Here is a 15058-nt window from a genome sequence, read left to right as displayed (position 1 = left end):
ATTTTAACAAGATCCTGTAGTCACTTTATGTATATTATTGCTTAGGATGCACCACTCTGATGCACATAAATGAAAGTTCCTCTAGGATATGACCTTTTGACTAAAAGTAGAATATACATTTGTTCAACTTTACTAGGAAATGCCTAAAAGCTTTTTGAAAAGATAGTTCAAATCTGAGCCTCCACCAGCAGTTGATGGAAACTCTCATTGTGCTACATCCTCACTAACACTTAATATAATCTGATTTTTTAGTTTGTCAATCTAGTAGGTGTGAAATTATGCCATTGTGCTTCCAATTTGCATTTCCTTTATTACTTTGGTGCAAATAGTCAGTTATTAATGAGGAATTTTTTTCCCTCTGTGTTAAATGAAATGTTTACCCATTTTTGAGTTATTTTAAGTTTCATAATAATTTATATGATTTCATTACATTTTTAAAAGAATTTGTTTATTTATTCATGAGAGACACAAAGAGAAAAATGAGTGGGAAATATCAGAAAGGTAGACAGCACATGAGAGACTCCTAACTCTGGGAAATGAACTAGGGGTGGTAGAAGGGGAGGTGGGTGGGGAGGTGGGGGTGACTGGGTGACGGGCACTGAGGCGGGGGCACTTGATGGGATGAGCACTGGGTGTTATTCTATATGTTGGAAAATTGAACACCAATAAAAAATAAATTTATAAAAAAAATAAATAAATAAATTTATAAAAAAAAAAGAGAGAGAGAGATGCAGAGACACAGAGAGAGGGAGAAGCAGACTCCATGCAGGGAGCCCGACGTGGGACTCGAGGATCACACCCTGGGCTGAAGGCAGGTGCTAAACCAATGAGCCACCCAGGGATCCCTGATTTCATTACATTTTAATTACTAGGACATTATCTTTACATTTCAACATATATATTGAAAGGATTTTATCCCAGTTTAGGCAGCTTTTCCCTTCTCATGAGCTCTATTGATAACTGGCATCCTTAGTATTGTAGGCAAATTTATCAGCTCTTACCTTAATGGGTTTGTGAATTTTTAGATCATTTTAAGAAATGGGTTGTTTTCCAAAAGCTCCACATAATTTTGACTTCTACAGTTAAGTCCTTAATTCATCTGGAATTAGTTTTTGCATATACTTTGAGATAGGGATCCAATTTTATGTTTTTGATGTGAATAATTAATTTTATCAGACCCAATTATTGAAAAATATATTGCCTACTTTGTCATAGATCAGTTTTCATGTATGTAGGTTTCTTCCCAGCTGGCTATTCTGTTCAGCTGATCTGTTTGTGTACTTAAATAAACACTACATTATCTTTATTACTATGATCTCATTTTGCAAATCTTGATAAGGGACAGTGCAAGTACCTGCATCATTCTGACCTCAACTCTTGTCCTTACTCAGGAGTATCCTAGCTATATATTGGGCCTATTTTAACTCCGTATGAATTTTTAGAATTGATTTGTCAAATTCCACAAAAAATAAACTCTAGTAGGGATTTTTATAATTTGTCTAAATATTTAAATCAAATTGGAGAGTCTTTTAACTCAAGAGTAATATATAACCTTCCATTTATTTAGGTCTTCTTACATGTCTACCAATAAAATTAAATAATTTTTCATAAAAGTACCGAGACATTTTTATTAGACTTATTCTGAGATGCTTTATAATTTTGTTACTATTATACTCAATTTTTTAAAGTTGCATTTTTCTAACCAGAACTTCCTGTTGTATAGAACACAACTTGTTTTTGGATATTGATTTTTGTATTCAACAACCTTGCTAAATTCTTACATTAATTCTAATAATTTATTTATATATTCTCTTGGAATTTTTACAAATCATCACCTACAAATAATGGTGGTTTTGTTTATCCCTTTCCAGTAACTATGCCTTTTGTTTCTTTCATTCTTACTACATGGCTAGAATATTCAGCATTCTTACTGTATGGCTAGAAGGGTGAAAGCAGGCCTCCTTATCATATTCCTGATCTTAAAAGGGAGACTCTTATTTTCCACTATTTTGTAGAATATTTGTTATAGATATTATGAATTATGAATATTATTAATTAACCTTTACCCAGTTAAGGAAGTTCCCTTTTATTCCAAGTTGGTAGTGAATTTTTCTTATGACTCAGTGCCAAAATTAAAAGTTTTTCTGCTTGCACTTAAAAGTTTATGTGGTTTTCCTGTTTTACTATGTTAATGATGAAAAATAGTTATTAATATTCCTACATTAAACTAACCTTGTGTTTCTAGAATAAGCCAACTTGGTCTTGATGAATTCTCTTTCATATACATTGATAGATTTTGGTTTTTGTTACAACCATTTCCCACATTTGCTATGGAGGGAGACTGTGCTAGACTCAAAACATAAAATAGGAGTAGTCATTTTTTTCCATTCGGAGAGATTTTGTGTAAGATTGAAATACGTGTTCCTTGAGCATTTGATGGAAACTTGCATGGAAGTTTACTTAGATCTGTTGTGTGTGTGTGTGTGTGTGTGTGCATCTATGTGTGTGTAGAAGGATTTCTTAAGTGTTAATTCAACCTTTTAATGGTCAGAGAATTCTAATTCTTGTAAAATCCATTTTTGTAAGTAGTATTTTTCTAGAAATTTATCCATGTCTTCAGTTAGAAATTTTAGTATCAACTTTAATATAAAGTTGTCTGTACTATCCTTCTATAAAATTCACTACCAACTTGGAATATTTTAGTTTCTGAGGTAGTTGTAGTTATGCTTCTGTTTTAACATTTCTAATAATTTTATTTGTGCCTTCCTTTGTTTCTATGTCCTTGTGGTATTTATTTTTTATTACTTTTTTCAGAGAACTCTTTTGGCTTTGTTGAGCTTTTCTATTGCAATCTATTTTATCTCAACTCATACATTCCCTTATTTTCGTCTTTGAATTTGTTTTTCTAAAACTTAAGTTGGCTATTTATTCCATTAGGCTTGAGGGGTTTTTTTTTCTAATGTGTATGTTTAAGGCAATCAGTTTCCTTCTAAGCACCTTCATAACTGCTTCAAGTATTATGAATACCTCCTAATTGTGATTCTTTTTGTTATTGCTCAGAAATAATTCTCTAATCCCTGCTATAATTTGTTTGACCAATGAGTTGTTTAGAAATGCATTTTTTAGGGGCACCTGGGTGGCTTAAGTTAGTTGAGTGTCTGCCTTCAGCTCAGGTCATGATCCCAGGGTTCTGGGATGGAGTCCAGGACAGGCTCCCTGCTCAGCGGGGAATCTGTGTCTCCTTCTCTGTTACTCTTCCTGCTTGTGCTGTCTCTCTCTCCCTCTTTCTCCCTGTGTCAAATAAAATCTTGAGATCTTAAAAAGAAAGAAATGGACTTTTCAATTTACAAACACAAGAGAATTTTTTTTTTTTAATTTTTATTTATTTATGATAGTCACACACAGAGAGAGAGAGAGGCAGAGACACAGGCAGAGGGAGAAGCAGGCTCCATGCACCGGGAGCCCGACGTGGGATTCGATCCCGGGTCTCCAGGATCGCGCCCTGGGCCAAAGGCAGGCGCCAAACCGCTGCGCCACCCAGGGATCCCCACAAGAGAATTTTTAATTACTGTTTTTTAATTACAACCTAATTACATTGTGATCAGGGAAGGGCCAGAGTCTAATTTTTGGCCTAGCATGTAATCAGTTTTTATAAATGTCCCATGCATACCTAAAGAAAATTGTTTTCCTTGTTGGGTCAAATATTGTATCCACGATTGTATTCAAGTTTGTTATACGAATTGTTCAGATCTTCTGTGTACTTATTTGACTCATTGTCAGTTTGATCTATCAATTAATGAGAGGGCTCTGCTCACATGTCCTACTATTATGGTAGATATGTCACTTTTCCTTGTAGATACCTAAGTTTTTATATTATTTTTTGAGGTTATCTTTTAGGTGTATGTAACTTCAGAATTATTGAGCCTTTTTAAAGAATTGAAACTTTATTTGTAGTCACCTTGCTTGTCACTTGTCACACTTTTTATTTTTTGCTTTATGTTCTGTTCTGTCTTATTCATGGGCCTTAATCCATTGATTTTTGAGTTTTCTTTTAAACTTATATTTTAAATGTTTCCATTATGAATGCTGTGAAACTAGATTTGCTATGTTTTCTAGTATGATGATCTTTGGTTTTTAATTGGGCAATTTAGTGCATTTATCTTTACTGTGGTTACTTAAGTACTTAAATTTATATCCATGATGAAATAAATGTACTTTCCATTTACCTGCTTAAAACCCTTTACATCTTCAAAATGTTTTAATCCTGATCAGACTTGGTCAATATTTTCATTCCAATCAGTTCCTTTCTCCTTTTTTCTTGACTTTCTTTTTTTTCCTGATTCAATTTTCCTTCATGCTTATTTAGAAATCATGAATTGTATGTCTATCTTATATGATACTTCAGTAATTTTAACATGTATCAAGTCTAAATTTAATCAATACATTTATTCTTCTCTCAACACAAGAATATTTAGAATAATTTTATATTATACCTCATTCAACTTGTATGTCATTGTATTCTGTATTTTCGTTCTAGTTTATTTTAATACTCTCAAATTTGACATTATTATTACTGTGTTTTACCTCTATATAAGAATTTCTCTGATCTGTCATACTGAGTTTACTTCTGCCTGAAATACTTCATTTAGAATTTCAATTAGTGAAGTAATCTGTCAATGGTAAACACTCAGCTTTTGTTTGTCATAAAAATTTTTTATTAAATTTAATTCCTGAAAGAGTTTTGATGGGTAAATAATTCTAGTTTCCTTGTTATTTTCTCTCAGATTATAAAGACATTTTTCCACTTTGATATTATTATTCCTGAGGAGATAGTTACATTTCCTTTGTAGATTATCTTTTTTTCCCCATGTGTGCTTTTGAGATATTCCACATTTGCTAAAAATTTGCTAAATTGCCATGATTTGTGTTTGGAATTGACAACTACATATACCTATACAATCATCACATAAAATAATGTATAGAATATTTCAACCTTCTCAGAAAGTTTCCTTTTACAGACAATCTCTTACCCTTAGAGGCAGCCACTGTTCTGATTTATATCATCATAATTTAGTTTTCCAATTCTTGAACTCCATATAAATGTAATTATAATTTATGTACTCTTCTGTATCTGGTTTCTTTTTTAACTTATTTATTTATTTATTTATTAGTTTTTCAGAGAGAGAGAGCGAGAGAGAACACACATGGGCAAGCCTTCATGTGAGCAGAGGGAGGAGGGGCAGGGGGAGAGGAAAGAGAGAATCCTAAGCAGGCTCCATGCTCAGCTTGGCTCAGAGCCTGACATGGGGCTTGGTCTCATCACTGTGAGATCATGACCTAAGAGGAAACAACAGCCAGACACTTAACCATCTGAGCCACCCAGACACCCCTGTATCTGGCTTATCTTCCATATAATAAGACTTTTGAGACAAATTCATGTTGTATGTTTCAGTAGTTTGTTCCTTTTTGTTTTTAAGTAGAATCAGTATATAATTATATCTCAATTTGTTTATTCATTCTTCTTTGTTGTTGCACATTTGGGTTTTATCCAGTTTAGGGCTTTTATGAAGGGAGTTCCTGTGTACATTTTTGTACAAGTCTTTTTGCAGACATAAATTTTCATTTCTTTTTCACGAGTAGAATTTCTGGATCATGGAATTGGCAAATATTAAACTTTTTAAGAAAAAGCCAAATCACTTCCAAAGCAATTACTTACCAGCAATGTATGAGCATTCCAATTGCTCCATATTTTTGTCAATATTTAGTGTTTTCATTATAATGGTAATTAAATGGTATGGTTTTTTATTTCAATTTTTAATTTAAATTTTAGTTAACATATATGATAATATTGTTTCCAGGTGTAGAATTTAGTGATTCATCACTTACATGTAATACCCAGTGCTCATCACAAGTGCACTCCTTAATACCCATCACCCATTTAGCCCATCCTCCACCCACCTCTCCTGCAGCAGCCCTCAATTTGTTATCTGTAGTTAAGAGTCTTATGGTTTGCTTTCCTCTGTCTTTTTTTTCCCTCCCCCATGTTGATCTGTTTTGTTTCTTAAATTCCACATATGAGTGAAATCATATAGTATTCGTCTTTCTCTGACTGACTTGTTTTGCTTAGTACAGTGCACTCTAGCTCTATACACATTGTTACAAATAGCAAGATTTTATTCTTTTTGATGGTTGAGTAAATACAGAATCTTTATCCATTCATCAATTGATGGACATTTGTGCTCTTTCCATAGTTTGGCTATTGTTTATAATACTGCTATAAACATCAGGGTGTATGTGCCCCTTCAAATTTATATTTTTGTGTTTTTTGGGTAAATACCTAGTAGTGCAATTTCTGAGACATAGGGTAGTTCTATTTTTAACTTTTTGAGGAAACTCCATACTATTTTCAAGTGGCTGCTCCAGTTTGCATTCCCACTCACAGTATAAGGGATTCCCCTTTCTACCCATCCTCCCCAACATCTGTTGTCTCCTGCATTGTTAATTTTAGCTGTTCTGACAGGTATGAGGTGGTATATTTCATTATGGTTTTGATTTGTATTTCCTTGATGATGCATGATGTTGAGCATCTTTCCATGTGTCTGTTAGCCATCTGTATGGCTTCCTTGGAAAAATGTCTGTTCATATCTTCTGCCCATTTCTTAACTGGATTATTTATTTTTCAGTGTTAAATTTTTTTTAAAAATTTATGATAGTCACAGAGAGAGAGAGAGAGAGAGAGAGAGAGAGAGAGAGAGAGGCAGAGACACAGGCAGAGGGAGAAGGAGGCTCCATGCACCGGGAGCCCGACGTGGGATTCGATCCCGGGTCTCCAGGATCGCGCCCTGGGCCAAAGGCAGGCGCTAAACCGCTCCGCCACCCAGGGATCCCTATTTTTCAGTGTTGAGTTTGAAAAGTTCCTTAAAGATTTTGGCTACTAACCCTTTATCAGATATTTCGTTTGTAAATATCTTCTCCTATTCTGTAGATTGTCTTTCAGTTTTCTTTATTGTTTCTGTCACTGTACAGAAGCTTTTTATCTTGAAGAAGTCCCAGCTGTTGTTTATATTTACATTTCCTTGATAACTAATGATGTTGAGTATATTTTCATGAGCTTATTGGACACTCCCAAATAGCCTTTTGCAAATTATATGTTTAAGTCTTTTATCTAGTTTTTGATTGGATTATTTGTCCTTTTACCATTAATTTGTAGTATTTCTTGATACAAGTCATATGTCAGATATATGTTTTGTGAATACCGGCTATTTGGTGTCGTTTTTGGCTCCATACACATTTTAGAATTGTTTTTTTTCTCTTTCTGTGAAAAAAAAATACCACTGGAAATTTGATAGGGATTTTATTGAATCTATACGTTTTGGGTAGTATGAATACTGTGACAATATTAACTCTCCTGATCCATGGACATAGGATACATTTCCATTTATTTGGGTCACCTTCAATTTCTTTTTATCAATGCCATAGTTTTTGGTATATAGATCTTCCACTTCCTTGGTTAAACTTATTACTAAGTATTTTATTGTTTTTGATGCCATTGTAAATGGAATTGTTTTCTTCCTTTTTTTCAGATTGTTTATTGTTAGTGTATAGAAACAACTGATTTCTGCATGTTGATTTTATATGTTTCAACTTTACTGAATTTGTTGATTACTTCTAACATTTTCTTGGTGGAATCTTTAGAATTTTCTATATACAAGTCCATATCAGCAAGCAGAGATAATTTTCCTACTTCCTTTCTGATTTGGATGCCTTTCATTTTTCTTACCTGATTGCTCTGGTTAGGATTTCCTATACTGCATTGAGTAGGAGTGGTGAGAGTGGAATTCTGGTCTTGATCTTGATCTTAAAGGAAAATTTTCCACCTTTCACCATTGGCTATAATGTTAGCTATGGGCTTGTCATATATTACCTTTATTATGCTGAGGTGTGATCTCTCTATACCCAATTTGTTGAGTTTTTATTAAGAAAGGATGTTGTATTTTGTCAAATATTTTTCTGCATGTTTTGAGATGATTGTATGATTTTTGCCTTTCATTCTATTAATGTAGTGTATCATAGTTATTGATTTGTATATGTTGAACCATCCTTTCACCCCAGAAATAAATCTCACTTGATCATCGTGTATGATCCTTTCAATATGCTGTTGGATTCAGTTTACTAGTATGTTGTTGAGAATTTTTGCATCTATTCATCATCATTTCTTGTAGTGTTCTTTCCTTTTATTTCAGGGTAATGCTGGCCTTATGAAATGAGTTTGGGAGTTTTCTCCTCTTCAGTTTTATTGGAAGAGTTTGAAAAGTATTGTCATTAATTATTCTTGAAATAGTTGATAGACTTTACTAGTGAAGCCATCTATCCCTGGGCTTTTCTTTGATAAAAATGTGTGCTTACTGATTCAATCCCATGACTCATTATTAGTCTGTCAAATGTTCTACTTTCTCCTGATTTAGTCTCAGTAGATGATATCTTTTTAGTAACTTTTTAAAAAGATAGATTTATTTGTTTGTTTGTTTGTTTGTTTGTTTGAATGAGAGAGAGAGAGAACACAAGCACACAGAGGGAGGGAGAGGGAGACAGAGAAGAGACACTCTGCTGAGCAAGGAGCCGGATGTAGGACTTGATCCCAGAACCCCAGGATCATGACCTTAGCCAAAGGCAGATACTTAACTGACTGAACCACCTTGGTACCCCTCTTTTTTTGGAATTTCTTTCTTTCTTCTAGATTGTCAAATATATTGGTCTATAATTGTTCATAGTAGTCTCTTATGGTCATCTGCATTTCTGTAGAATTTGTAGTAATGTCTTTAATTCCTGATTTTAATAGTTTGAGTATTCTTTTTCCTTAATCTAGTTAAAGTTTCACTACTTTTGTTTATCTTTTCAAAAAATAGTTCTTAGTTTTGTTGATCTTTTCTATGGTTTTCTGGTCTCCATTTATTTCTGCTCTGATCTTCGTTACTTCCATTTTTCTGCTAACTTTGGGCTTAACTTATTTTTCTTTTTCTGGTTCATTGAGGTATAAAGTTAGGTTGATTATTTGAGATCTTTCTTTTTTCTTAATGTGGGTATTTACCACTATAAACGCCCCTTCTTAAACTGTTTTTCTGCATCTCACAAGTTTGTTGTGTTTTGTTTCAAGATATTTACTGACTTTTCTTTTAATTTCATCTTTGACCCATTAGTTGTTCAGTATGTTGTTTAATGCCCATGTATTTGTGAATTTTCCAGTTTTCCTCCTGTTATTGATCTAGTTTCATACTCTTGTGGTCATAAAAGATACTTGGTATAATTTCAATATTTTAAAATTTACTGAGACATGTTTTTTTTAACCTGACATTTGATCTCTCCTGGAGAATATTCCATGTGTGCTTAAGAAAAATTTGCATTCTGTTGCTTTTGGATGGAATATTCTGTATATGTCTGTTAGGTCCATTTGGTCTAAACTCTAGTTCAAGGTCAACTTTCTCTTATTGATTATCTATTTAGATTATCTGTCCATTGTTGAAAATGCAGTACTAAAGTCTCCTACTATTATTCTATTATTGTGTATTGCTCCCTTCAGATTGGTTAGTATTTGTTTAATACATGGTGCTCTGATATTGGGTGCATATTTATTTACAACTGTTATATCCTCTTGGTGAATTGGCTTATTATTATGTAATTACCTTCTTTGTCTCATATTAAACTTTTAAACTTAACAATCTATTTTTCTGATATAAATATAGCTACCCCACTCTATTTTGGCTTCCACTTGCATGAGTTGCCTTTTTCCATCCCTTCACTTTGGGCCTATGTATGTCCCCAAAGCTGAACTGAGTCTTTCATAAGTAGCATATAATCGGGTCTTATTTTTTATCCATGCGCCCGTTCTATACCTTTTGATTGGAGAATTTAATCCATTTACATTAAAAGTAATTATTGTTAGGTAAGGACTTACCAATTCCATTTTATTAATTATGTCCCTACTCTTTTTTTTTTTTTTGCTGTCCCTTTGTAAATTAATGATCTTCCACAATGATATACTTTGAGTCCCTTCTCTTTATCTTGTATGTACCTATGATAGCTGGGTTTGGTTTTGTTTTGTTTCTTTTTTGCTGTGATTACCCTTTGGTTTACTTGAAACATCATATAGTTATAACAGCAGTCTATTTGGGGCTGCTAGCAGCTTACCTTGTATCATATGCAAACACTCTACTGTTTTATTTTCCACCCTATATTTTATGTCTTGCTGTCACTATTTACATCTCTTAAAAATGTTTAATATATTTTTATGTTATTTTTCACTCAAATATAATTAACATACAGTGTTATATTAGCTTTAGGTGTACACTATAATGATTTAACAATTCTGTACATTACTCAGTGCTCATCAAGATGAGTACACTCTTAATTTCCTTATTTATTTCACCAATGCCCCCACCCACTCTTGGCAACCACCATTTTCTTCTTTATATTTAAGATTCTGGTTTTTGCTTGTCTCTTTTATTTCTTTGCTTGTTTGTCTTTGTTTCTTAAATAGCACATGAGTGAAATTATATGATATTTGTCTTTCTCTGAGTGACTTATTTCACTTAGCATTATATTCTCTATGTCCTCCCATGTTGTTGCAAATGGCAAGGTTTCATTTCATTTTTATAGCTGAGTGATATTCCATTATGTATATACCATATCTGTGAACACTTGGGTTGCTTCCATATTTTGGCTATTGTAAATAATGCTACAATAAACATACACAAACAGGTGCATATATCTTTTCAAATTAATGATTTCCTATTCTTTGGGTAAATAGTAGTAAAATTACTTGATCATGTGGTAATTCTATTTTTTATTTTTTTGAGGAACCTCCATACTTTTTCTCAGAGGGGCTGTGCCAATTTGCATTCCCATCAATACTGCATGACAGTTCATTTGCCTCCACATCCTTGCTAACACTTATTATTTGTTTTTGTTTTTTATTCTAGCCATCTGACAGATGTGAGGGAATATTTCACTGTGGTTTTGATTTGCATTTCCCTGATGATCATCCCTGATGATGGTGTTGAACATCTTTTTCATGTCTCTATTGGTCATCCATATGTCTTCTTTGGAAAAATATCTATTTGGGTCCTCTTTTTAAACTGGATTATTTGGGTTTTTATAGTGTTGAGTTGTGTAAGTTATTTGTGTATCTTGGATAATAACCTGTTACTGGATATATGATTTGCAGATATCTTCTCTTATTCAGTAGGTTGTCTTCTTATTTTGTTGATGGTTTCCTTTACTGTGTCAAAGTTTTTTACTTTGATGTAATCTCAATAGTTTGCTTTTGCTTTTATTTCCCTCAACTGAGGAGATATATCTAGGAAAATGTTTCTACTGATGAAAAGAAATTACTGCCTATGTTCTCAGAGTTTTATGGTTTCAGGTCTCATGTTTAAGTCTTTAATCCATTTTGAGTATATTTTTGTGCATGGTATAAGAAAGTGGTCTGGTTTCATTGTTTTACATGTAGCTGTCCAATTTTCCCAGCACTGTTTGTTGAAGAAACTGTCTTTTCTGCAATGTATACATTAGCATTCTTTGTCATGATTAATTGACCATAAAATCATGGGTTTATTTCTAGGCTGTTGATTCTGTTCTGTTGCTCTATGTGTCTATTTTTGTGCCAGTACCATGCTGTTTTGATTACTACAGCTTTGTAGTATATCTTGAAATCTGGAATTATGATACCTCCAACTTTGTTCTTCTATCTCAAGATTGCTTTGGCTATTTGGGATCTTTTGTGGTTCCACACAAATTTTAGGATTTTTTTTCTAGTTCTATGGAAAATGTGGTTGGTATTTTGATAGTGATTACATTAAATCTGTAGATTCCTTTGTGCAGTATTGATATTTTAACAATATTGGTTCTCCCAACCCATGAAAATATGGACTATGTTTCGAGGAATTTATCCATTCATTCTAGGTTATCCAATTTGTTGGCATATAATTTTCCATAATATTCTCTTATAATTGTTTTTATTTCTGTGATGTTGGTTGTTATTTCTCCTCATTTATTTCTGATTTTCAGTTCTCTCTCTCTCTCTCCGTGTGTATGTCTATCTGTCTGTCTTTCTGTCTCTCTTTTTGATGAGTTCAACAAACTGTTTATCAGTTTGGTTGATATTTTCAAAGAACCAGCTCCTGGTTTTATTAATCCATTCTATTGTTTTTTTAGTCTTGATTTCATTTATTTCTGCTCTAATCTTTTTTTTCCCTTCTACTGACCTGGGGCTTTGTTCTGGTAGGCATAAGGTTAGCTTTTTTATTTGGGATTGCTCTTATTTTTTTTAATTAGGCTTCTATTAGAACAGCTTTTGCTGCATCCCAAAGATTTTGGACCATTGTGTTTTCATTTTTCCTTATCTCTTTGTATTTTTTTTATTTCCTCTTTGACCCATTTAATTGTTCAGTAGCATATTATTTGGCCTCGTGTATTTGTGTCCTTTCCAGATTTTTTCTTGTGATTCATTTCTAGTTTCATACATACCATTGTGGTCAGGAAAGATGCATGATATCTTTTCTTAATTTATTGGGACTTGTTTTGCTGTCTAATATGTGATCTATTTTGTAGAATGTGTAATGTGCTCTTGAAAAGAATGAGTATTCTGCTGGTTTTGGATCGAATGTTTGGAACATCTGTTTGATCCATCTGGCTTAATGTGTATTCAAAGCCACTGTTTTCCTTGTTGATGTCTGTCTCTATGACTTATCCATTGATTAAAGTGTGATATTAAGATGTTACTGTCAACTTCTTCCTTTATATCTGTTAATAGTTGCTTTATATTTTATGTGCTCCCATATTGGGTGCATAAATATTTAAAGTTTTTTTTAATATTTACAATTGCGATGTCCTCTTGTTGCATTGTTCCTTCTATCATTATATGGTATCCTTCTTTCTCTCTTGTTAGTCTTTGTTCTAAAGTCTATTTTTGTTTGATATAAGTATTGCCACCTCAGCTTTCCATTCACTTCTATTTTCATAGTAAATGTTTTCCCATCCTTTTATTTTCAATCTGCATGTGTCTAGAGGTCTAAAGTGAGTCTGTTGTAGGCAGCATATAGATACATCTTACTTTTTTTTTTACATCTTACTTTTTTATCTATTCAGTCACCCTGTGTCTTTTAACATAAGTGATTGAAACACATTTTTTTACATATAAAGTAACTATTGATGGGTGTGTACTTATTGCCTGTTTCCTTGTTGTTTTTGTAGTTCCTCTTGGTTCCTTTCTTTTTCTTTTGCTCAATTCCCTGGTGGTTTGATGGCTTTCTTCAGTGATAAACTTGGATTTCTTTCTCTTTATTTATTGTGCATCTCCTTAAAGTTTTGGATCTGTGGTTGCCACTAGGTTCACCAGAACCAGGCACTTCAGGGCTCTCTCCTATGTGGGTTGTGTGTGGCCTATTGTTGTGGCTGAGCCACATTTGCCTTTAGTCCAGCTGGCCGCACTGGGGCCTTTTGCCTTTTGTGGGTGCACCTGGTGGGATTTAGTCCCTGTGCCAATCTGGAGCAACTGTCGTTTTCCAATTTGGCCATGTCAGAAGTCAGAGTAGATGCCTATCCTCACTTGTAGTCTCACCAACCTATAGAGCACTCTCCTGCCTTATCCCAAAAGGCCTCCATTGGTGGGTGGAATCTGACAGACTAGATGTGCCCCCAATTCTGTTTGCTGAGGCTGCACTTGCACCAACTGCAAGGTCCTCTCCCTGCCAGTCCCTTCAGTGGCTTTTGTTGGTGGGTGGAGTTGACAGTGAGACTTTGGGTGCTGCAGTCACATTGAACTACAGGGCTTTATTCCTGTGCTGCCCCTGAGAGTTTTTTGTTTGTGAGTGGAGCCACAGTCAGACCAGACTGATCAGTAGGGCACTCAGTTTGCACTGCCAGCTACAAGGTTCAGCTGCTGGGACTGTGGGAACACTGGTGTGTGTGTGTGTGTGTGTGTGTGTGTGTGTGTGTCTGTCTATTTTCCCCTCTCCCCAGGGCTGGAGTCACTTTGGAGAGCCATTGGTCCCTGCCAAGACTTTTGCAAGGTGTGTTGGAGCAGGAGCCACTTTGAAGGGACACCTGCCAAGTCGGATAGGTTGGATGGGGTGGACATTCAGGAGAGTGTGGAAGCAGAACATGGAGTGTTAGCAAGATATATGGATTGTCTTCATGCTGGTTCGCACAAGTTTCAGCTGTCTAGGCTGATGGGGGGGCGGAGGTGGGGGTCAGAGAAATGATGACTGCCAGCTCTTTTTTTCTTGGAGAAGTCTCCTAAAGATCCTCCCTGCCCTTCCAGTGTACATTCTGAGATTAGTAAATAAATCTATACCTCAGTAAATATCTGCTGTATACCTCAGGCACTTTCCAAACTACTGCTTCTATACTGTATTGTGGCTGGATTATTTATTATGCTGGCCCTTTAAGAGTGGGGATTCAGTTTCCTGTTGCCCTATGGCCCTCCTGGAGCTGAGCCCACTGATTTTTATAGTATTCAAGGTTAATTGCTGATTGTAAAAACTCATGAAATTGAGCCCCATTGGGTTTTAGAGCCAAATGTCCTGGGTACTCATCTTCCCAGTTTGGGTTGCCCATACCTGGGGTGCCTGGTGTGGAGTCTGATGCTCTTGCTTCTCCATGCTTATAGTGTCCCTCCTGTTTCTGATTAATCTTGCCAAAGTGTTTGGTTCCCAACTATGTTTCTGCCCTTCCTACCTTTTTTGATGTGGCTTCCTCTCTGTGATTAATTGTGGAAAGTCTGTTCTGTCAGTTTTGGGTCATCTTCTGTGTTAGTTGCACTCGTGTGACTGTTCTATGTGGGATGCAGTGAACTTAGGATCCTCTAATTCTGCCATTATCTCAGAACTCTCTATTTCTTTATGTTGTGTATCCATTGCCAAATTATTGTATAACTATTTTTAATAATTTTGTCCTTTCACTTTTATATTAAAGTTAAGTGGCTAACACACCACCTTGTTATATTAACTTAATTCAGAATCTCATTATATATTTACCTTTACTCTAGTTTGTTATATATTTT

General features: G+C 34.5%; 1 protein-coding gene across 1 annotated transcript in view; it reads left to right on the top strand.

Moving 5' to 3' along the window:
* The window catches only part of CATSPERE (catsper channel auxiliary subunit epsilon), a 193828-nt gene that overhangs the window by 27962 nt on the left and 150808 nt on the right, over nt 1-15058 (top strand). The gene's annotated exons all lie outside the window — the stretch shown is intronic.

This window comes from Vulpes lagopus, chromosome 1 (genome assembly GCF_018345385.1).
Source record: "Vulpes lagopus strain Blue_001 chromosome 1, ASM1834538v1, whole genome shotgun sequence".
NCBI lineage: Eukaryota > Metazoa > Chordata > Mammalia > Carnivora > Canidae > Vulpes > Vulpes lagopus.
Note: the sequence above shows the minus strand (reverse complement) of the source record. Positions and strands in the feature narration are given on the sequence as shown.